The sequence below is a fragment of the Ailuropoda melanoleuca genome, chromosome 2 (genome assembly GCF_002007445.2).
Source record: "Ailuropoda melanoleuca isolate Jingjing chromosome 2, ASM200744v2, whole genome shotgun sequence".
In the NCBI taxonomy this organism is placed as follows: Eukaryota; Metazoa; Chordata; class Mammalia; order Carnivora; family Ursidae; genus Ailuropoda; species Ailuropoda melanoleuca.
In genome coordinates this window covers 164,858,398-164,882,478 of record NC_048219.1, presented here as the reverse complement: position 1 = coordinate 164,882,478, position 24,081 = coordinate 164,858,398, and the positions used below count along the sequence as shown (strand labels likewise).

The 24,081-nt window shown below is 41.9% G+C and overlaps 1 protein-coding gene across 2 annotated transcripts in view; it reads right to left on the bottom strand.

The window, feature by feature from the left end:
• The window catches only part of SPATS2L (spermatogenesis associated serine rich 2 like), a 161,721-nt gene extending 138,392 nt beyond the window's left edge, over positions 1-23,329 (bottom strand). The window contains exons 1-2 of one of the 2 annotated variants that reach the window (XM_019795973.2): positions 23,210-23,329; positions 1,202-1,251 (exon numbers count right to left, since the gene is read on the bottom strand). The gene's annotated coding sequence lies outside the window, so the exon portion shown is untranslated. Of the gene's footprint in view, positions 1-1,201; positions 1,252-23,000; positions 23,132-23,209 lie in introns of those variants that run through there. The other variant, XM_011220507.3, reaches the window with a different exon arrangement.
• Positions 23,330-24,081: the final 752 nt, after the last annotated feature.

Sequence of the window (24,081 nt, the reverse complement as noted above, 5' to 3'; positions counted from 1 at the left end):
GAGAGAGAGAGAGAGAGAGAGAGAGAGAGAGAAGGAATCCAGCCAGTAGTTTTCATAATAATTCTCTTTGAACAACTATAAACAAAGTGTTTTCAATGGTGATTCAGATTTCAGATATGAGGAAGTAAAATTATTCTATATCACTCATGGAAAACTACCAACCCCCACCAATGTTAATGGCTCTTTTCAAAAAGTTACAGTCATCTTACTACTAAAGTTTCAGGATTATAGAAAAAATCAAGTTCAGATTTAACATTCACGGAAATATTCAAGTGCAGTGAGACCTCATTCATTTGGACTACCTCCATTTAGAATTTACAATCATTTGACAGTGTCCGGACCGGTGATGATCTTTTCACAATGAATGTATGGCTTGCTAAGCAAATGAATTTAAACAAGCAAGACTACGGGGCGGGGGGGGGAATGAACATATTTCAGGCAAAGTATGATGAATCAAAAATAACAACATGCTTTCCATACAGCAAACACTTTTGATGAACCCATTCAAATACTAATGACTGATAACAATAATAATTACCATTTAATTGAATGTCAATCTTGCACAGTTCACGTTACCTACATGAGCTAGAAATATCCCAAGAACTCTGCAAGATGGGTAGAATTATCCTTATCTCAGAGAGGAGGAAACTGAGGCTCAAAGAAGCAAGTGACGTGCAAATACCACATAATTACTAGGCAGCCAGAGCAGGATGCAAAGCCAGGTTGTCTGGCTCAAAAGCCTATGCCCTTCCCCTCCCACTCAACACTGAGTGAGCACTGAAGACTGCAAGTTAGACTTCTAGAGTCACTGGAGCAAGTTCTTCAACAACAACAACAACAAAAATAGAATCACTGCAAGGAAGGACAGCCAGGCAGTCTGGCTCCAGAAATCATTCTTCTTTTCTGTAGAAAGAATGATTCCTTTCTATATCACAAGGGAATCTATAAAATACACATTGGTATGTTGAAGTACTTTGCATGCATGAAACTACTCTGAAGAAACACACAGAAATGCATATGGAGGTGGAGAAGGGGGGTGTAGGTGAGACAGGAGTGCCTCGGGTCCGCTGCCCCTTCCCTGCACCCCATCACGAGGGACTTCAGCCTATACCCGTCCCTGGGAGTCAGCTGCAGGTGCAGGGACAGCTGGTCATGGGCAACGGAAGAGAGCATACAGAAGGAAACGAACATCTCTACTTACCCAAGAATCCACAGGGATATTCCTGAAAGCAGCCTGGATTCCAGAATGCTCTAGGAAAAAAGGAAAGTTGGGAGGTCAGATCTCACATTTAGCAGCCATACCACCCTGCACCATCACACCCCAAGCATGGGATCTGGAGTCAGGAAGATATGAAATTGGTCCTTCCTTACCTATGACTTAATAGCTGTTAGGTAGGTTAACCTCTCTGTGCCTCAGTTTACTCAACTGTGAGATGGGCTATAATAACATTAGCCTCCTCATGGAGTTGTTGAGAAAACTGGATAATATACAATCTGTGCCATGAATTCAAAACACAATAGTGCTGTTTTAGTAAGTACAACAGCTAACATTTATTACTTCAAAAGCGCCTAGCATTGTTCTAGGGCTTCAGATAGGCTAACTCTTCAATACCTTGAGGTAGGCACTATCGCCACTGGCATTTTGCAGATGTAGAAAATGAGGTACTGAAAGGTCAAATCGCGTTTCATAAAAGTATACTGGGTAAGCGGTGGACTGGGGACATGGGACCATCTGGCCTCCGAAGCGGGATGCTATGCAGTGATATCCTGCCTAATATATTACAAATAAATGTTAGCTACTGTTATTATTGCTCTATAATATTCTCCTCTCCAAGAGATAGTCTATAATATTCACAAAACCCCAGAGAGCTCACCATTTAGCTAGTCACCACTTAGGCACACAGATAGGTGCCAGGGTCATAAGTCACTCACTAAGTCAACAATCTCAAATGTTCCCTGAAATGCTCTGTTATGCACTATGTGGGGCTGCAGGGGCTCTGGTCATTGCTCCTGCAGTCAGATCAATGTCCATGAAGCAAAGGGGGAATGACAACAAGGAGGACGCATAGAAGAAGCAGTAGAGGGTGTCAGGACGCTGGACACTGTGCCCGGCTCTGGCACCAGCCCTCTTGCTGGCCTTCTCCAAGTCACCTGACCTCTCTAGGTTTCATCTTTAAATGAGTGGACTGACCTGAGATTCTAATTTACAATTCTATTCTGATTCTCTTTCAGTCTGAGTTCCTCTCAATAGTCCATTTTTGCGAGAATAGATTATAATTCTTCATTCATGCAACACACATTGACGGAACACAATGCCAGGCACTGTAAACAGTGCTCAGGATATCAACACAAGACTTGGCCCCACTTTGTAATTAGCTCTGTGAGCAGGATCAAGTCCTATCAAGGAAATCTTGGCAATTAGAAGAGCAGGGGAGGTTGCAGCCCTGAGGACAACTGCACACGCCCATTCTGCCCTATCTGAACCCGGGGAGTGGCCCCAATGAATTCTACACCAATCCAAAACCGGGGTCCCACACTGGGGGAGGGGGTGCCATGCTAAAATGATGGGGCAGGTAAGAGCAAGGCAGAAACTAGACAACCTGCTTGGGCTGAGGGTTAGGTTTGTTTTCTAAGAGTAATAGTGTTGTATACAATAAACCAAAGAGAGGAGAACTCATCTGACACTTCACTTGACTTTCTTGACTTTATTAAGGTATACTAATGGACACTTTGGTAGCAATCTTTTATGTATGTGCGTGTGAGTGCACACGTGACTGCTTCTTCGAGAAACATTTACTTTGACACAAGATGCTACTGACTTTATTTAAAGATTCGTTCATCACCCTTAAACATGTTTCTTTCACAGAAATTCCTCGGAGGGGAATAATTCCGTGAGTATAATACTTCCATTAAAAAGAAATTGATTTTAAAATATGCTTTTCAAACTTTTGACAAAAACAATTTTTTGATTTTATGAACTAAAAAAGGCAAACAATGTTGTGGAGACAATGTAATAAATAACATGAGTTGTCAAATAAGCTATTAAACATTTATAGATATAATTTTTAATACAGACTTTTAACCTTGCCCCAGAATGTCCATCAATCTTTGATATGGGAGGAAGTAGCATTTTGGCAAAGTCTATCTCCTACCACAACAGAAGTCAGCACAAGATGTTTATGGTTCTTAAAGAGAGCAATGATGGCTTTCTTTCCAGGGTGGTTAAATATTTTCAGCACATAATTTAAGAGGGCAAAAAATGGGAGAAAATACAAAAAATGTATTATTTTGATAGGTATTCAGGTAAGTACCCTCTGCATGGAAGTCTATAGAGAATTTGGTTCCTAAATTGGCCCTGAAAGAGATTCCAAAAATGTTTCAAGCAACATTGTTGGAGTTCATGCATAAATGTCAAAGATGACAACGCTGAGGAACAAGACTCTCTTGGATATATAAATTAGAGCTTTCTTAACCTTGGAAAGAAAAAAATTAAAAATTTAGTAGTGATTACCCCTGGATGAAGAATTAAGGGTGTTTTTTTTTCCTTTTTTCTTTATAATGTCTCTGCTTTCCAAACATCCTATAATCAGCATGTGTTACTTTAACAATTTTTTTTAAAAAACATTTTTTTCGATCTCATGATATATTATGGAAAGTCACCTGATATAAAAAGTGAAAAGGCTTTGGAATCAGACAAACCTGTGTTCAAATCCCTTTCTGGTTTGGTGCCCTCAGATAAGCTACTCAGTGGCTCCTGCTGCACATAAGATGGAAATAATAACACATGCTTTGAAGCCCCATTTTGTCTCCTAGAGGTGAGATACTGTAAGTGCTGAGCACAGAGCAGGAACCCAGCTAAGGATAATCACTCTTCTCTCCACAGTACACAAGGAAGGCCTCTCTGATGACAGTAAATAAATTTGTTTGTGTTTATAAATTGACTTCAGGCCATCTGTTTATAGAAACACTGGGAGTTTTTAAGAGGTAACTCTCAGAAATCTTCTAATGGTTAAAAATCAGAGAAAGAAGTAGGAATGAGTTTATACCCTACTCTCCTTTCCCTCACAATTATTAGGACCCTCCAGTTTAAAACTCTTGGGTTCACTTGCTCCCGCTGCTATGATGCCATGTTGAGAAACCCCCTGCTTGGGATGGGAGTCAGGGGAAGGGTTAAGACAGACCCACTGCAGCACAGAGAAACCACAGCTACCACAATCAAGATCTTTTCCATTTTCTCATTCCTTATGATTAAAGTGAGCAAAATAAATTATGGGATTGCTTAAATGAGGGGTGAGGGACACAACTTTTTTATGGTCTTTCTTTCTTTCTTTCTTTCTTTCTTTCTTTCTTTCTTTCTTTCTTTCTTAATGCTAGCTACGTTGATATTTTCATCCTATTCAGCTGAAGGTAGTTCAATCAGTTAGGTTTATGACAAAATATATGTACTCAACAAAATATGGCTGTTGGGGATATGCTGCCCTTGGATATATGTTGCTGTAACTTGACTACAGGAAGAAATATTGATTTAACTCACTTTAATATCAAGTCAGGTATTTGTTGACACGTGGAAATGAAAAATATCAAAACCATGAAAAGCTTGATATATAGGTCAAGTCCCATTTCAGCCCCCTCCAAGGGACTGTCCAAAGTCTTCTGCTGTCTTGGAATTGTGTTCCAGTGCTGCTTGCCCCAGTCAAGATAACATGAATTTTCATTATAATGGGATTTGCTACATAAATGAATATGGGTATAGATTGTTATGTAATACAATTTATTGTAGAAAGTACAGCAAAAAACCTCCCAAAAAACATCATTATGTGTTTAACTTCTCCCTTTCCCCAACTCTGGAGGCATAGCTTGCTTTCTACCGAAGGTATGCAATGTTCTCTTCTTTTCAGTGTCTGACTACTCCTTATTCCTTTCATGGTGCCTAATAGAGTTAGACACTCAAGAAATAGCTGATGAAGAAATGAGCTGAATAAAATGTGGTACCAAAGCAAATGAGGGAAATTCAAAATAGTTTCCAGTGAAAGAGAAATAAATTTAACAAACCGATTCAAAGTGAGCATAGCAAGCAGGTTTAGCCATTCCCAGCTAGCATAGTGATCTGTGGGCCTTCAGGTGGCTCCCTATTGCTAAACAGTCAGAGAGCTTGTCTAAAATGTCCAGCACCCAGCTTACACACTCCCATCCCTGGGGAATGCCACAGAGACATTTCAATAATTAATTGCCTGACACATCTTCATGAGAGTCCTACAGCCCCTTCAGCTCTAGGGCAGCTAATGACCAAATTCTGTCCTTCTAAAGTACTGAGAGAAAGGACCACCATGACCATCTGGGAGGCAATAAAAGGCAGAGAGGTTGGCCCACAGCAGCACAGGGAAAGGGAGTCAGTGCAGCCCCGCGATTGGGAGTTACTTTCTTACAGCCAGACTCAGAAGTAGTTTCTGTGCCCTTAACTAGGACATAATCAGGGCTGCAGGAAAAACCAAGAGAGACTTCTGAAGGGCTTGCTGGACACTGCCCAGTGTCAAAATTCTTAACTTCTTGTTCTCTTTTCTTTTCCCTCCAGCAACAATGATTACTTTAATAATCAAAGAGTTTCCTATAATTTTTTATAAAGCAATCTAGTTGGAATATCTTTTTCCACCTTATAGTTTTTTTCTTAGTGCCTTTTTTTTTGAATGCTACAATAACACATCAAATATAAAAATTTTTCTTCTATCTTGGAACAACATAATAGATCTAAATGCCTATTTTCACAAAGGTCTTGACTGTGTTCAAAGGAATCACCTATTGATGCCAAGGGCTTCCTTCCTTCATCAGAGGAATAAACCATGGGAATGAGCTTTAAGAGACTCCAAGCAAGGCACCAGGGGTTTCGAGGGCAGAGACCGGGCCTATCCCATTATTACTGGATAAAGTGTGAGCTAAGAGTTAGGAGGGCCTGGTGAGGTTAGCCCCAGGAGTGGTGTATTTTTGCATATATTTTACAAATATTCCCATTATCCACTTGAAAATATTTTAAATGGTAAATGGGCTTCTCCTTGAGAGGGATGACCCGTGGCCGTCCATTAATAACTGGGAAACTCATCATAAAAGCACTTTTGAGTTAACCACATGGTTTGCTCAATACATTTAATCCTCCATATGCCCTTTGCCTGTGCAGTAGTCGTTACCTTTGTACAAGAGCCGAGGGAGCCAAGGGGCAGAGATAGTAAAGCATTCCGCCCCGGGTTAGACAGCTACTACAGGATGGAGCCACATCTTGAATCCAGGCTGCATATTCATATCCAATTCTCTACTCACAGTTACAACTACTCACGAGTTGTACACAGAGCCCAAATTTAACTTGTTGGGCCATTTCCAGCTAAGACATTACCATGAGGGACATACTCTCAACAGGTTAAGTTGGTGGTCACGTTCTGTCAAGATCCAAACCTTTTAAGTTATTGGGCTGTGGGTGACACTGTTTATCCCTTACAAGAACTAAAATGACTTAAGGAAAACTGGAACAATTGTAAAGCAAGAATGTGTAAGCTCAAAGGCTATAAAAATTGAAGAACTCAAAGATAGCTTGCTTTCTTTCTTTCTTTCTTTCTTTCTTTCTTTCTTTTTAAAGCAAAGATAGCTTTCTTGATTATACAATAGTTGGTTATAAACTCTGCAACAAAGTACCTTTTCAATGTGAAATTTTACTACCAGCATTTTTTTTCGTGTATTTTTACTAAGAACTGAAGCCTACAAAATGACAAACCAGGATTACCCTATTAAAAGACAACTTCAATTGTTCCTTTGTTCTAAGAAACTGTATTAGGTACTGACTGGCAATACCTACACCTTGATCTTCATATTAATTATGCATTTTTCCTACAAAATTGACTGCCACACTACATGCTGTAAGTCAGATTTGAGAGCTGCCAAGATAAATGTTCCGAATGGCTGACTTCTTAAAGACAACTTGTCAGTTCACCAAATAATTCTTTGGGGGTTTATCCCAGTATATTCTATGTCTCCCCTATATCTATACTTTTAGCAAATATTACAGCTCTTTCCTGATGTATCATCTTAAAGCTAAAGCTAAAGATTTTTCCTTTCAACCTCTAATATAAAAGTAATGAAACTTATAATACCTTTTGACACCATCTGTTTACTTTGGCTGTTATAATTACTTAATTCCTATACTGATTTATGTGAAATACTCTGATTCTTAGGAAGAGAAGTCATTTTGGCCTAGTCCATACCACTAAAACAAAGACAACTTTTGTATTACTGGCTAAATAACTATTTTCTTCCCTGAGGTTTGCTTTCATTGAATAATTATATCAATGTCTTATTTCCTTTAGTTAACACCTTATTTTAATGAGGTTTGATTCCAAAACATATAAGAACATACGCACACAAGAGGTACTATATTGAGTAAGCCAAGAGTTCCAGCCAAGTGTCCTATCTTTTACGTGGTACCAAGTGACATTTTGTAAAAAGCACAATGGTATCTATTCATTCCGCCAGCCTTAAAAGGATAGACATAAACTGCATGCCAGAATGGAAAAGCTTAAGCTTTGAAATCAGACAGCAGGCTTCAAATACCATCTCTACCACCACTATCTCTATGACCTTGGGCAAACTACTTATCTCCCCTCAGAGCTTTTTCATCTGAAAAATGGGGGTAACAGATTTGCCTCAAAGGGGTTGCAGAAGAGGTAAACAAGAATTTTGCTGTAAAAACCTAGCATACAACCTGGTACATGAGTATACACTAAGGAATTGTTAGTTTTTTTTCCACCTATAAAATGCCATTAGTGATTGATTTTGAATCTGTTGTCTATGCACAAAAAATAATGTAAAGGATATTAACGCTGGTGCTTTATGATAGCAAAGAATGGGAAATGGTATAAGCATAGGGAAATGATTACATTAAGGTATATTCATATATTGAAATGTATGTAGTCATTCCAAATATTTTTCCAATAATATTTTACAACAAGGGAATTTGCTATCCTAGAATTTAAGTGAGGAAAACAGACAAGAAAACTTGTATAATAGTAACAGCTCACACTTACTGAACATTGACTATGAGCCATGTGCCATGCTATGCACTTTACATGAATTATCTTATTAATTCTGACAATAAACCTATTAGATGCATACTATTATTATCCCCATTTTAAAGAAAGAGAAACTGAAATTTTGGTAGTTTGGGCAATTTACAGGCACTACATAAGAAGCACAGCCAGGACTGGAATCTTGAACTGTCTGATTTCAAAGCATTTTATATTTTTTATTTTTAAAAAGTATTTATTTATTTGAGAGAGAGAGGAAGAGAGAGTATGAGAACACGTGCAGGGGGGAGGGACAGATGGAGAGGGAGAGAGAATCCTCAGCGGACTTCCCACTGAGTATGGAGCCCAACACGGGGCTTTATCCCAGGACCCTGAGATCATGACCTGGGCCAAAATCAAGAGTTGGCCACTTAACTGACTGAGCCACCCAGGCGCCCCCAAAGCCCTTTTAACTACTATGTCACACTGATTCTTCAATACAAACTTCTTAGGGCCACCAAGAGGCTAGTTTAAACACACACAAACACACACAAATGTATACACACATGCATACTCAAAACCACACACACGTGCGTATCTGGAAGGAAAACACACCAGATGCTAGCAATGACAATCTCTGAGTAGTGAAATTTTAGCTGACTTTTAATTATTTTTTATCCATTTCAGTATCTTTTCCAAATTCAATGAGTATGCGTTGTTTTTATAATCAGAGAAAAAATTTCAAAGAAGAAAATGTGTGACAGTACTTTACAAAATATAAAGTATTATACAAATAGTAGTATTTTTATGAAGTGATTGTTTGTTCCTTTACTTACAGATCTGAGTTCCTCAGTGCTACTATTCTTTTAAATTATTTTTTCTTTCCACTGAGTCCAAGGTAAAAAGCATGTAAAAAACTATTTTGAATATGAATATAACCAAATATAGTACAGGGAGCACCATAGGTATATTTGACAGACATTTGATATTAATACAAAAACTCAAAGAGCTTGTGCGAGGGGGAAAAAAACATCTTTTCAAATAATACAGAATTTTCCATTTAGAGAAAACACATCCATTAGTGACATGATGCTGTCAGTGCATTATTCTCTGTCAGGGTCATGTTAAGTGATACTGTCATGGAGCCGTTTATGTAGACACCAGCACGCTGCTTGGACATGCCTCAGCCAGATTACTGTCTATTCCAGAAAGTGTGAATATAATGATGTGTTGGAGTGACACCTAAGGAGTGATTTCCTGTCACACCACCAATTCATTTTCAGAGAAATGATTCTATAAAGAGAACCAAATGATGTACAAAACAGCAATTCCTTTGAAGCAAACAAGTTCATATGAGTTGAAATTATAGATGAGGGATGAATTTATACAACTTTAAAATTTTATTTATTTTTATTTTTTATTTTTTTATTAAATTATACAATTTAAACAATTTTTACAAAATTATTATTTTTAAATTAAACTAAAAATAAGGTTATTTAATATATGCTTCTAGTAAATTTTTCAAAAGAAAAACTGATTAATACCATCTAAAAGCGATGCCAAATTGTTTCGCTTCATAATAGAGGTTCTATGATTGGCAATAAGTGGCATCAACAATGGTAGCATTACTGAGGCATTTGACTAAATATTTCCTGATTCTATCCTCTTAGCCTGGGGAGAAGAAAGGAAACACAAGTGAAAGATTATCAAACTAGTTAAAAAACAAGCAAACAAACAAACAACTAACAAAATTCACATATTGATGCCAAGTCTCTTGTAGAAAGTCACAGGGCTGTCCTGGTCAACATTTGATCAATAAGAGAGAAAGTACAATTCTCAAATGTGTAATTAATAAGTGAAAGAAGTACCACTAATAAACTGAATTTAAAAAAATTAGAATTCAAAAATGTCTTGTTAGAGGAAAAAAATGATTTGACAAAAAGAGACAATATGTAACAAGGATAAATGTAAAATCATCTACACAGGGTGACACAATTAACTGCTCAAGTACAGAGGAGGGGAGACATGGCTTTGTAGTAGTTGTTTAAAAAAGACTTGGAAATTTTATTTGACTTTGGAGATAAACCAACAATGTGCTGCCCTAGATTTAAAATGGAGGCCAACAGAATATTTGACTAGATTAATAAAAGGGTGCCCTAAAGGAGTTTGTTTCCTACTGCTTAGAGAACTCAAGAGGAGGGTGTTGAGTTCAAGACCCTCGATTTTAAAACAGCATGGGCAGAGCAGTGGGTAACTACCGTATGTTAACAGGATGGAAATCTCAGCTGAAAGAGCTAGGACCACGTCTGCCTGAAAACAGAAGGTCCAACAGCTGTGGTCAAATATTTGAAGAGCTACCACAAGAAGGTGGTACTCCGGGGCACCCCAAAAGATAAACGGAGGCAGATTTCAGCATTTTCGTCTGCCTGTGCTTCATAGTGAGTACTGGTCCAACCACACATGAGACAAGATCCAAATCTAAAGGCACTTTAGAAGCATTGCGGATGATTGTCAGCAGAATCCCTCAGCATAGCAAAATCGTTCAGTCCTCATTTCTTTTTTTTTTTTTTTTTAAAGATTTTATTTATTTATTTGACAGAGATAGAGACAGCCAGCCAGAGAGGGAACACAAGCAGGGGGTGGGAGAGGAAGAGGCAGGCTCATAGCAGAGGAGCCTGATGTGGGGCTCGATCCCATAACGCCGGGATCACGTCCTGAGCCGAAGGCAGAAGCCTAACCGCTGTGCCACCCAGGCGCCCCTCAGTCCTCATTTCTGGCAGGGTTCAAGTGGCAACTGGCTGACTGGGATACTATGGACGGGAATCCTGCATTTGGGGAGAACGCGAAAAAACCATAGCACCCCCTATCCCTTTCCAACACACATTCTATGCTTTTAATTTCACATTAGTAACTTTCGTGAAGACAGTCCTAGGGCATTTATGTAAGCAACATCTAAATATGCCTGCCTTGATAAATGAGAAATAACTATAAATTTAAATGCAATCTGGAAGAGTCCAGAAGGTGAAATTCTACCAAAGTTTGGAAATTATAAATTAATGTTGTCATGGCAACCTTAGTTGATATCTTCCATTGCAGCTGAAACAGTTCTTGCTCTGGGACTATCAAAATAATAAATGGGTTTATATATTCAATGTCACAAACCAGCACTCAATAATATTTTTAATGCTTTTATTTTTTAATTTTCGAGGCAGTTGATTTGCATTTTCTCCTTGAGTATTCACTATTTTTACATGACACTATACTGATGCTATGGTATTACAGTGGGGTGGTCAACTGCATCAAGAGCACAGGAAGTCAGTGGGAGCCCCGTGCATGCCCTGAATCAGACTTCACAGGGAAAGTAAATAGAAGGGACAAAGACTTTCTAGATCGGACATTAGTAGTCACAATAGCCAGCATAACATCTTCCACTTTTCTCCTAAAAATTATAAGATGGCCCACATTCCTATAATAAACACTCATCGATCAAGTGGAAGTATGTCAGATCAGACTATCTCACTGTTCTTTATGGCACTTCAATAAATGGGTTTTCTCAGTTATGTATTAGCAATCACTATAATATATGAAAGTCAGCCCACACTGAGAACAATATTGCCTCCAATCAAAACCATTCTTTCCTTAGTACACTAAAGCTTTTTCCCCCGTCTTGTAAGCAACAAAGACTACAACAAAAGAACTTTCCAAACACCCACAGTTAAGGAAAGAACGGCTTCAACAAAATAAGTGTGAAATCTGTCCCTGGTGTCTAAATTGTCTATGAATCTTCCTTTTCAGGGTATTTTAGTGACTTCCTCTATTTGTAACTTATCAGCAAAGAATAGAAATAAAAGTTTATTTTGATGGCAACGCACCTGGCTATTCAGATTCAAAAACTTGCTTTGTTTATTCTTATATTATCCTGGCAGAGGATGTGAACATGCCCTTTTTCCATGCCTTCATTCTGTACTCATAATCCCAGATGAATACTTTCACAAATGCAAACCATTAGGGAGGACTGGCCTTGAGCGAACGTGAAGGCAAAGTCCTCATGGTCCTTTTTCACCCCTGGCTGGGTGAAATCTGGGCCCGTTGACCCAGATTGCTTATTTTCTTATCAGTTTCAGGGAAGGGTCCATCAAAGTATTCAACCTAAGGAGCATGTGTCCAGCACGGTTAAGTTAGCACTTCCCTAGCTTTTACATTTTAGCCCCTGCTGCTGGACACTTGATATCTCATTTTATTTAGTCACAGCAAAACATGTAGGTACCATTGATTTCACTTCATATATAAGAAAACTGAGATTCAGGAAGATTAAATAACTTAAATAATACAGATAGCCAATTACATAAATCAAAACCAAGTCTTTCAAGCACCAAATTTTGTCCTCTTTTTTTCTGATAAACCCTATTGATCTTAAGAAAGGAAACAGAGTTTGTATGATGTAGGCTTTCACGTATTAGAGAGCAGGAAAGCGAAGCTGTTGATATTTGAAGTGCCATTTGGAGTAGTATGGATTCTGAAATCACATCATGAAGGCTGCTACCTTTCTCATCTACACATGAGACCAGCCTTCCCACTGGAGACAAAGAAGTGGATGTATCGTAATTTAGGAAAAGCAGCCCTATCTTTGCCTTCCCTGTCTCTTCCCAAGTTGCACACAGGGTACAAATGGGACCCAGAGACCAGTAGGGCAGCTAATTAGTAAGCAGTGTTTGGTGTCAGGGGTCTAGAACCAGGTAACAGCCAGTATCCAGGCAAGCTGTCAAACTGTCAAACTCACTGAGTTTCCTGCCCACTGCTGGCAGGTGTCGGTATTAAAGAAGCCTGGAAGGAAGTAGCAGGGACTTAACCCTAGGGCTTGTAGCTCAGAAGCAAGACTACTGTCCTAAGAAGGCAGGAAGACACATGATGGGACCCTTACCTAAGGCAATCTGGGTTTCCTACACAAAAACACAAAGCAGGGACTTGGGAAGGAGGGAGACAAAGTGAAACCTAGGGCACAAGTGAAAATGTGGTTACCCAAGAATGAGGCTGAGTTACGGCTTCCTAGGTAAATTGCCTGGGCAAGGCAAACTACATGGCCAATCCCACGGAGAGTCCCTAAAGAATGTATGCAAGTGAGCTGGAACTCTCCTGCAAAGGCTGGTCCCAGATCCTGCAGATGGGACAGCAACAACCACACCGACTTGGTCGCCATTTTCTCAGGCCATTTTCTGTAGATATATGACTTTTTTATTTTTAGCACATGAAGCTCTCTCCTTATGAGAATCTTAGACACATGCCTAACATGTAGACACAAGTAAAAACAACTGCTCAGGGGCGCTTGGGTGGCACAGTGGTTAAGCGTCTGCCTTCGCTCAGGGCGTGATCCCTGCATTGTGGGATCGAGCCCCACATCAGGATCCTCTGCTGGGAGCCTGCTTCTTCCTCTCCCACTCCCCCTGCTTGTGTTCCCTCTCTAGCTGGCTGTCTCTATCTCTGTCAAATAAATAAATAAAAATCTTCAAAAAAAAAAAAAAACTGCTCAGGGGGATTCTTCCCTGAACCGAAGGGGCTCAACAGAATACAGTCTGCAAACGATCAGGAGAGAAGGCGCTGAGTCACTCTGCCTATCAAACTTTGCTGGAATCTGATCCTGCTAAATTTTTCTCATGATAGTCATGGTTTCTTGCCCGTACCTCCAGGTTTCTCCCTCCTGCTCCAACCCGATAAGCTCTGGTTTGCCACCACTGGTCGGCTTTTCTATTGTGAGAACATAAAGCTCTGCATATCTCCTAGGACACAACATAATATCTTCTGGGTCTTTCTGACAGTCCATGTGCCCTTCCTCCAAGCCTTTGGGCCAAATGATCCACAGATTGCTGCCCTTGGTATCTTAAGCGCTCCAGCGGCAGTTGTTTGATGCATGATGACTCTGTGCCATACATACTATTAAGACTCAAGACCCATTGGTTCATTAGTTTGTTCAGAATCCTAGAGCTAGACAGTGGGGGAGCTGGGCCTTAGACCACCAGGAAGGATCAATGGCAGGATGGGGCATCTCAGAGACCTGGACAAGGCTCTAGGTGCCACACAAGTAGGCGGCCTCTCGGGAACGTGACTCTACTAGCCCTTCCCTTGCTCCTACTGTCTATCTCAAATCTTCCCTCTAGCACACAAGTATCCCTGCTTCCCACTCTTGACCGGGACTGGGTAGCCAAGGGAGACAGATGTGCTTTAATCATGATTTCAGCACTGTGCACATTGTATGCATGACTCCTGGCTGTAGCTTTCACAATCTGTCTCTTTGATTCCGAATCTTATCTAAAGCATTTTGTATCTCTAGATTTAAGAATGGAGCAGTTGCTGCTTCTTTATACCCGCAGGGCTGACTTAATCATTCAACAAGCTCATGGGCTTGGCTCATATAGGATGCATCTCATGGGAACGAAGAGATGTTCTGTAACGATGCTGTCCAATAGAACTATAATGCAAGCCACGAGGCAGTTTAAATTTTTCTAGTAGCCATGGTAAAACAACAACAAAACAGTAAAAGTAAATACATGAAATTAATTCTAATATGCTTTATTTAAACTGCCATATCCAAAATATTACTGTTTCAATATATAATCAACATTTACATTTGTTAATGAAATATTCTACATTGTAGAATTCCCTACTAGAGGAAATAAGTTGTTACAGGAAAGAAATGAGAGGAAAGATGGGAACAGAGAAGAGATTCCAGGACTATGCTATCTGGCACTGCAGCCACTAGCTGCACGTGGCTCTCGAGCACTTGAACTATGGCTAGTCCCGATTGAGAGGTGATGTAAGAGTAAAATACACCACAGTTCAAACTTTTGCTATGGGCAGGGGCAGGGACCAGGATCATTAGAGAAGACTTTGATACACACGCAAAGGGAGAGCCAAGATCACAAAGGAGCTTTTGTGCCATGCTAGGAAGCTTAGATTTTATCCTGGAGAAGCAGTGACTCTGCTCAAGGATTTTAAGCAGCAGAGAGTCGTGATCAAATCTGCCTTTTAGAAAGACAGCAGTGTGGGGAACGGACTGGAGGCAGGCCAGGCAGAAGGCAGAGAGACCTTATGAGGCCACTGCAGTAATCCTCAAGAGAAGGGATGAGGGCCTGAACCAAAGGGGTAATGGTGACAGGTGTTCTAGACAGGTGAGGGCAGATTTCAAAGAGTTTGAGAAAGATGGTTTCTACAGGGCTTGGTGATCAATGAAATGTAGGGGTTGAGGAAGAGACAGGAATCTGTCTCTTTTTTTAAATCCCAGATTTAAAAATTGGTGAAGTGGGTTTCATTGATTGAGAGAGAAAATACATCAGGAATATGCTCTAAGGGGAAAACACAAGAGAGAAATGACTCAGAAAACAGGTAGGCCAAGTTTCAAGGAGCGGAGAGGGATCACTAAGGCACACAGGTAAAAACTAGAAGAGAATCCTGGACAATGGACCTACTGGTTTGAAGGTCAGAGGTGGCCATCATGAGAGGATAGGACTGCAGGGAGCTGGAGAGAAAGGGGAGAAGGGGAGGTGCAGGTGCTATGTAAGAACCTGTCCTTCTAACACCAGGAATGGGATAGAACACAACCAGACCAAGAGGGAAGGGGCCAGGGAGATTTTGTTCGTCTTGTCCTCTGTTTTTATAAAACACGAGGAGACTTACGCACATTAATGCACTGAGAGAAAAGGATGGTTGAGACCCTAAAGAAAAGAGATAATAGAGCAAGTTCCCTGAGGAAGCAAGAGGGGATGGTGTCCAGAAAGACTAGCCTCAGACTAAAGACAGTAAAGGGAAGAAAAGGTGTGAGGAGGAAGAACCTACTATTTATAAGGAACATATAACATTATCATTGTGTCGCTATTTTTCCTTGCTTAGAAATAGAAATGAAATATAATTATATAGGAAGGCTTTTTTAAACTAGTACTACGTATCATGTATAAAATCAGATAATGCTGAACACAGAAGTTACTAGTTTCCTGGAGCCCCAGATCTGTGTTCTTGGTATATTACCAAGCCTTTCCCATACCTTTGGGCTTTACTGAAAACACCTTGGTTAATCCGGAGAGACACAGTGGTTCTTATAGCTTGTGGCCTCTCTGGTTGGTCAGCGTCTGTGCTGAACTGACAGGTAAATATTCCAGTATCACCACGAATTACCTGGCAGAGCAGGGATAAGAAAAAAACCAGGGCTTGGGGGGACCAGACACCAAAGAGACTCCTCTGGCACTTATCAGCCCTGAAGATTCAATCAAGTTATGTAACTTCCCTGACTTCTATGTCTCTCTCTTAAAAGGATACATAATCCCCACCTTGCAAGATTAAGTGAGGTTTAAATGAGATGATCAGTAAGTGACACCTATTACGATGCTGATAGCTGTATTCACTTTGTTCTGAATTTTTAGAATAGGGTGCCGCTGCTCACGAATTTGTGCTTTGCAACAATCAGCATCTTGATGCCTAAGGAGAATTAAACCACCAATCCTAGTGACAGGAAGGTTCCTAAACATCCTAATGGCAGGGGCGCCTGGGTGGCTCAGCTGGTTAAGCGGCAGACTCTTGATTTCAGCTCAGGTCATGATCTCAAGGGCCCTGAGATCGAGCCCCTCCTCGAGCCCCTCCCTGGGCTCTGCGGTCAGAGTCTGCTTGAGGAATCTCTTCCTCCCCCTTCTCCTTTCTCCCCTCTCGCTTGCTCACACACACACACACTCTCTCTAAAATAAATAAACCTTTAAAAAATATATTAAAAATCCTAATGGCCATCCAATGTTTGTGTCCTTTCTTCAGCACAGTATATATTCAGTTGCAGCCCTCATATGCCTGACATCTGCTCTACACCTAAGGACTGTCTTGTGGGAAGCCTGTGAGCAGCAAGCTCAACCTTTCTAGGCTTCAGTACTGCTCTTCAGTAACACGGGCGTAATAAGGGTACCTACTTCAGAGTCCTGTTTGGAGGAAAAAAGAAGATAAGGCATGAATTTAAATGAGACACTGCCTGTTACAGCCTGCACTCAAATACATTTTGTCATGGGGGGCTTAGCCACCTCATCAAATAGCACAGTCCATAACAGGACCACCTTTCTTACACTGACCCCAAATCTGTCTCCCTGAAACTTGTGCCCATCTGCCCTAGTTTTACAGTTCATGGGGGTAGTTCTACAGAATCAGAACTAGGGTTCTAGAGAACAATATGTTTGTTCATTTATTAAGCTCTTCTGGGTGGACTGGGCAGTGTCTCACAGATGGCTGGCTGCTCGGAGCCAGACCTCTCCCTATGTATAGTACCATTAAAGTTTGAACCTTCAGCCATGTTTCCATAATGCAGGAGACCTTTTTGAGCATTCTGAGCAAGCTGGATGCTACCCAGGAATGCACTGGTTATATTGCTTCCAAGATTTATTTTGTAATTTATGTCATGGTCAGTTCAGCACTTGGCACCAAAAGTAATTATTGCAGGGATCTGTATATCCTTTACGTTTTGTTATTGCACACTGCAGCCCACCAAGGCCCAGGAGAGCTCTGGCGGGGTTTCAGCTGAGGAGCAGGGGCAGTGTCACAGAGTACTGATGTTCCAGTCTCAACTCTATAATGCCTGCCCCGCACTACCCCCTCACCCCGCCACCATCCCCTTGGCCCTATATTCCCAATGATAGCTAGTGAAATCTTTTTCAATAAACAGCTCAGACAACTGTCACTTTAGAAAGATTCCCCACCACCTCCCAGCAAAAGGAAATCTTCCCTTCTGAGCTCTCTCGGACCTTTGTTTCCAGGATACACGTGTCATTTCTCCTGTTAAGACTATAAACTCCTTCCTGGCAAAAATAGTATCTCGTATAAAGTGAGTCTAATTGCAAGTTTAAAGAATTGCATTTTGTCCTGAATACCATATGAGGGTGTGGCAACTCTCTCTTACCTTACCTTTCATCCCTGGATGGATCCCCAGATTTTTTTTTTTTTTTAATTTACAAGGAAGTTTTAAAAGGAAAAGGCTGGGCAGTCCCTGAAATATAGTCTGGGATTTTATAGCTGATTAGCTGAACTTGTATTTAACTGAGGACTCCAGCCTGATTGTTTTAGGTATAAAATACTGGCATAAAGCCTGAATGCTTTTATTTTTGCTCACTACTGGGACCCATCACTCCACCTTAAAATAACGACAGCCTCCTTAATTCCAACTCACAACTGCCAGCCTCCATCATTATCTCCACTTTGGAAAATGCCGAGGCCTCAGAATCTCACAGCTGATGAATGGAAAGGCTGATTAGAACCACGGAAGAAAAATGAGAAAAAAACTCCTTGACAGATGTCTCCTTCAAATGCCTGTCCCTTTTATCCAATGTCAACATTAATTTCTATGTTAACAAATATTTATTGAGGTCATGACTAGGCATCAAGCTGCAAGCTAGGCCCTGGGGACATAATGATGAGCAGGATACAGGCAATATCAAAGCCCATCATTTAGAAAAAAACTCACCCTTATAGTTTATTGATTCCACTGGTATACTTATCAAGAGCTTGCTATGCCAAAGCCCTGTAGACAGTTCAAGGACAGCATGCAAGGTCCATCAGTGCCCTCAAGGAACTTGAAGTCTAGTTGGAAAAGAAAGAATGAAGCACACAGTAGCACAGGAGAGTATCTGATGATCTAAAGGGATGGTGGGAACAAAAGGACAGAAGAAGAAACCAGCAAGTAACGTGATCAGGCTGACTTTAACCTGGAGATGGTTGTTCGGTTAGAGGAAAAAGGAAAAGGCTTTCTAAAAGGCAGAGCATGAACAAAAGGGTACAAAGTCATCTTAGAAGGGCAGTGAGATCCAATTACCAGGAAGAGAAGGTTCATGCTGGAAAGAAGTAGAAAATAAAGTCAGTAGGTCAAATTTGGGCAAGACTGTGAAGTATATTAAAACCTGGTTGAGAGGTGGGACCAAAGTGGGGGGGCATGGAAAGTATTTGAACTAGTAGAAAGAGCACTGGCTTTAGAATCAGATAAACCCGAGGTCAACACAGGCTTCCCACAAGACAGTCCTTGGACAGGAGTTCTAAGAAGAAGCGTTTAGGACTGCTGATGTGGTGGAAGCATGCAGAGTGGGGACATCTCATTAACTAAGAGACCAAGATGCAGCTGGTTCTACTCATCCTAGAACAGTGATGGCCAAGGACCTGAGCTATCAGAGAGAATGAGGAATTCAGAGAAGAGGTGCGGACTGGCTCAGAGAAACTACTACAAAGGAAAAGTTAACAGGACTTGATGCACAGTTTTACTGAGGGAATGAAAGAGAGAGGAGTCAAGGATGGTTCCTGGGTCTCAAGTCTGGGTGATGAAGAGAACGCTGAGTATCAAGAAAAGGGAAATCTTTTCATTGTGAAAGGAACAGGGTTAGCAGAGAATATGAAAAGTTTGTTATCAGGCATGCAGCATTTACTCTGACAGCAGGACACCTACCATGAAAAGTCTATTAAACAGGTGCATAAATGGGAACAGAGTTTTAGGACTGGAGATAAAAACGTATATGCTGTAAGAAAAGAAAACACCATCACATTTAAGAATATTTTATTAGAAAATAAAAATACTAGCTATTAAACAAAAATAATGGGCATGATATAAATAGTAGGGAGAAATACATCTTCATAGACTATGTTTCTTAGTTATGGTACTTAGGGGATCCTATCCATTACCACAACACTGAAAAAATAAACTTCTGTAGAAATTCAACATATGGCCTATTTACATAACAAGCATCACAACTCCAAATTAGCCATTTTGATGTGTCAAGGAAATAACACCTTCATAGCAGACTACTTCAAAAAAGGAAAGAAAAAAGAAAGGTTTGTTTTTCTTCTATAATTATGTGTACTGGGTTTTTAACTGTTTGTATCATGAAAATCATATTTTAATTGTGTGATTACACTCAAAGGCAGAACAGTGATGGAATGAATTGATTAGTTGAATTATGCACAATCATTCAGAAACCAATAAACAGACTCCATCGCTTAAATATTTCCATATTATGTATCTGCCCTCATGTTCTGTGCCATGATGGTAAAAGTGACTATTCTGTGTACAAAAATTCTAATAGCCATGTGATTCCATTATCAGAGTCAGGAAAGGGTCTACAGAAGATGACAGGGCAGTGAGTAGGCAAGATCTATCTATTGCATACAAAACCCACTCCCCTTTCATCATATGGCCAGACAGGTGGCGGCAGCTTGGATCTTACTATAAGCAATCTCAACTTCTTCCATTTCATCAAAACTGTAACCAAAAGTTCTCCTGGCTTACACCATGAGACGCTGATTAAAACTGTGTAAAGATAATAGAAGAAAGACCACCAAGGCGCCTTTCACACATAAGCCACAAATGAATAGTCATTGTTAATGGCAGTACAATTCTATGATCACAGACTGAGAAACTGACAGAAGTTAGAACCAAAAATGAAACATCTCTAAAGCTTAACTTCTTATGGCAAGTATTTCCATCTGCACAGCAAAACTGATCTATGAGATGCTTCTGACTGGCAGCACTTCAAAGACTGCAATGGTGTGGCCTAAGCATTTTCTTTCCCTGATCATTATGAAGAGGCAGAACAGCTTCACGAGCCCATAGATACCCATCCCCACAATGGCCACTTGAAAATCAGTGGGAGCACAGAAACAATCAATTTAAGATTTTCACTAGAGAGCTCCCTAAAACAACATGAATACAAAAGGAGTTTATCATCTTGCCTGTCTAAATTAGTACGTTAAACTAAGTTGATTCCTCGGAAATAATGTAATATTTTCAGAGGCAGGGATTAAAGAATGAAAGAAAATTGGCAATCTACTCCTTTCCCAGATGTTGTTTTTACTATCCTCTTAAATATTCCCTGCATTCAAGTGATTTGTATTTTTATGCAAATTATCTTTGTGGCTAGTTTCTCTGTGTGTGTGTGTGTGTGTGTGTGTGTGTGTGTGTATTTAAAGCCACAAAGAGGGGCCCCTAGGTGACCCAGTCGGTTAAGTGTCTGCCTTAGGGTCAGGTCATGATCCCAGGATCCTAAGATCCAGCCCTGTGGGGCTCCCTGCTCAGAGGGGAGTCTGCTTCTCCCTCTGCCTCTGCCCCTCCCCCCTGCTCATGCTCTCTCTCTCTCCTCTCAAGTAAAATCTTTTTTAAAAATAAAGCCACACAGATACAGAATTTGACATATTTTACGTTCTCTTCATCCATAAAATAGGTTCTAACAAAGCTTGAGTTTAATCCAAAACACTAGAGACTGCAGCAATATTTGCCTTGTTCAAATAGAAAATGATTCCTAAAGTTGATTTTCCCCAGTTAAAGATCTAATAAATATTATCATACACAGATATTTTTAAGCAGTAGTTACTTGATAAAACTGTTCCCATGCACACAACACACCGCTTTCTAGTTAAGTGATAGTTTTATAAAGCCAATGAAATACTTTATCCAGAAGGCAATCTTCGTCTTTATTTTCAGAGTATCTTTCACAATAATTGGATTTGTTACTCGAATTTTTTTTCAGAATGAAGCAATTTCTGACTTCCTGTCCCTTCTTTTCCCTGCCATCTTGCCCATCTGCTTAATCTCTAGAAAACAAAATCAATCAGAATGGCAATGAATTGGTCCTGTAAGACAAACTAAAACGATGTCATAAAGGTCACAAGACAATACTCTTTCAAATAATGGAATAAGCCTCTTCCTCTGCATAGGTTCTAAAATTTCAGAAACGTTTTTTCTTTGACAGGATTGGCAAAAGTTTTTAACATAACATTTAATTTTTTTAAAAAAACAAGTGAAAATATTACATACAACATTTCGTGTAAAGAAAGAGGCTGTGTTTGAAGTTCAAGGCTTTTCACTAGTTCTCGAGCTACAGAGTCTGTAATACACTCAAAGGAAAACGCTGTACAGAATCTTTACAGTGTCAGGTCTCCAAAACCTTGACATCCCAGGACTGCTGGGAACTGAAAGCTCACGAAGTTCACAAACACCCCCCCAACCCCCCAAGAACGGGCAGTCTCCAGTCGCGAAGATGGGAAGTCTCGGTCGCATCTCTATACAGGTGAAGTCTCAGCCCTTCACCTCCCACGTCTGCAGTTAAGTATTAACGACCGAACAGAGTGCGAGCGAGCAGGGCCGATCTTCCCAGACACGCAAAGTCGAGGGTGCTGAGGGCGCGAAGAACGCTCTCCGCGTCTCCCAAACAACCGCCGCCTTGGGCTTCCGTCCGCCGCCTGGTCCCGAGCCCCGCCGCCTCCCGCGGACTCCGGGTCCACCCGCCCAGACGCGGCGGCGCGACCGCTTTGTCCCGCGGTCCGGTCGCCCGGCGTCCACCCCACATCACCCCGCCTGCCATCGCGGCGACTTAGCGGCTACTGGCGGCCACCGCATCCCGCTCCCGCCGGGCGCCGGGACGCGGTCGAGGGCGGGCTGGTCCCGGCTGAAGCGGGCGGCTCTGAGCGAGGGCGGCGGGCGGCAGTGGGTCTCACTCCGCTCCGCGAGTGGAAGGGGGCGCTCGCACCGGGGAGGGCAGGCGAGGGACCGCGGCCGATTCAGATCCGGGGCGGGCGGGTCCACGTCTGAGCGCCGCCGCCACACGCTCGCCCCAGGCGCGCAAATGTGCGCCCGACCCGGCGCCTCCCTCCCACCCGCCCGCTCTTTCGCTCGCGCCGGCCTGAGAAAGGAAGGACGGTGACCTCCGCGTCCGGTCCGTGCCGCCAGCCCGCGTCGGCGCCGAGCGGGGGCCACACCCAGCGCCCCGGGAGNGCCGCGCGCCGTCCGGAGCTCGCCCCGTGCTGCCGGCGTTCGCGGCGGAGGGCGCAGCCAGCTCGGCCCCCGGACTGGATTCCTTCACTGACACAACTCCGGGTCGGCCCGCTCCACGCAGGGACACTCCCGCCCCTCACAGGCTGCCCCCGCCCGCCGGCCGGCCGGCCAGCCCGCCCCTCAGTGTCACTCACCCAGGCGCACACACTCCGAGCCGGCGCCCCTCGCTCCCGCTCGCACACACAGAGCTGCTCACGCCTCTCTCGGGTTTTGTATCCGCTCACACGCACGTTCTGACACAGATGCCTTCCCTCCACACGCCCTCCTAGCTCCTTTTCCCACCCCACTTTCTAGAAGAATCCCCGTACGGCTTCCGCACTTTGCTTGCTTGCCCCACACCTACCTCCTCGCCTTTCCCCAAACCTCCACCTCACTTAGACTGCTCCTGCTTTTCAAAGATTTTGTCACAGCCCGCACGTGTTGCAGGAGAGTCGTCCTCCCACACCAGGGAGGATGAACTTTGCCCCCACCCCCCCGCACTATCTACGAATGCAGGATGCTTCTCCTTTTAGAAGGTAGTAATACTTCCAGGTGCCGAGCCAGGCTCAAAATGTAAACAAAGAGAGCCGATTTCGAAATGACCTGAGGAACTAGGCGCTTAAAAAGTATTGGGGCTCTGATCTGTGCTTAGAAACCCGGCTAACCCGGAGCGTTCCCGCCCCTCCCTGTCGCTGCCAGTTCACAATGGGCTCCTGGAGGATGGGTTACTCTACCGTGTGTAACAACCAAGTTCCAGATAGACACCTGGGCATCAGCCCACGGATTTCTACCTGGGAATACAGTAGTCGGGAGAGTAAAGGCGGTTTCTCAATCGTTATTCATGATGGAAGCACTTTAGATAACACACCTCTTCCAGAGGCAGTAGATGAAATGCAGGCAGCACTCCAATTCAGTTTATTTTTTGAGAAGGGTGACTTCTTAGCCTCCCTTTTTCTGAATTCTGGTGACTGTTTCTCAGCGGCTCCTTGGATGTCAAAGCCTCTTACAAATATCAGACCAGAGTTAGTTATGTCTCTCATGCTCCAGACTCTAAGGGGTCCCTGAGTGTATCATTCCATGTTTGGGAATTCAGAATTTGAAATAAAATCCGACACCTTTTTGGTAAAGTTCAAATCTGCTAACATTATGTGCCTCTGTTGACAAAGCACAGCCACAATAAATGAGGAACTAAAAGTAAAGAAACTCATTTTCTTACGTGACTTGTGGTGGCTGTTC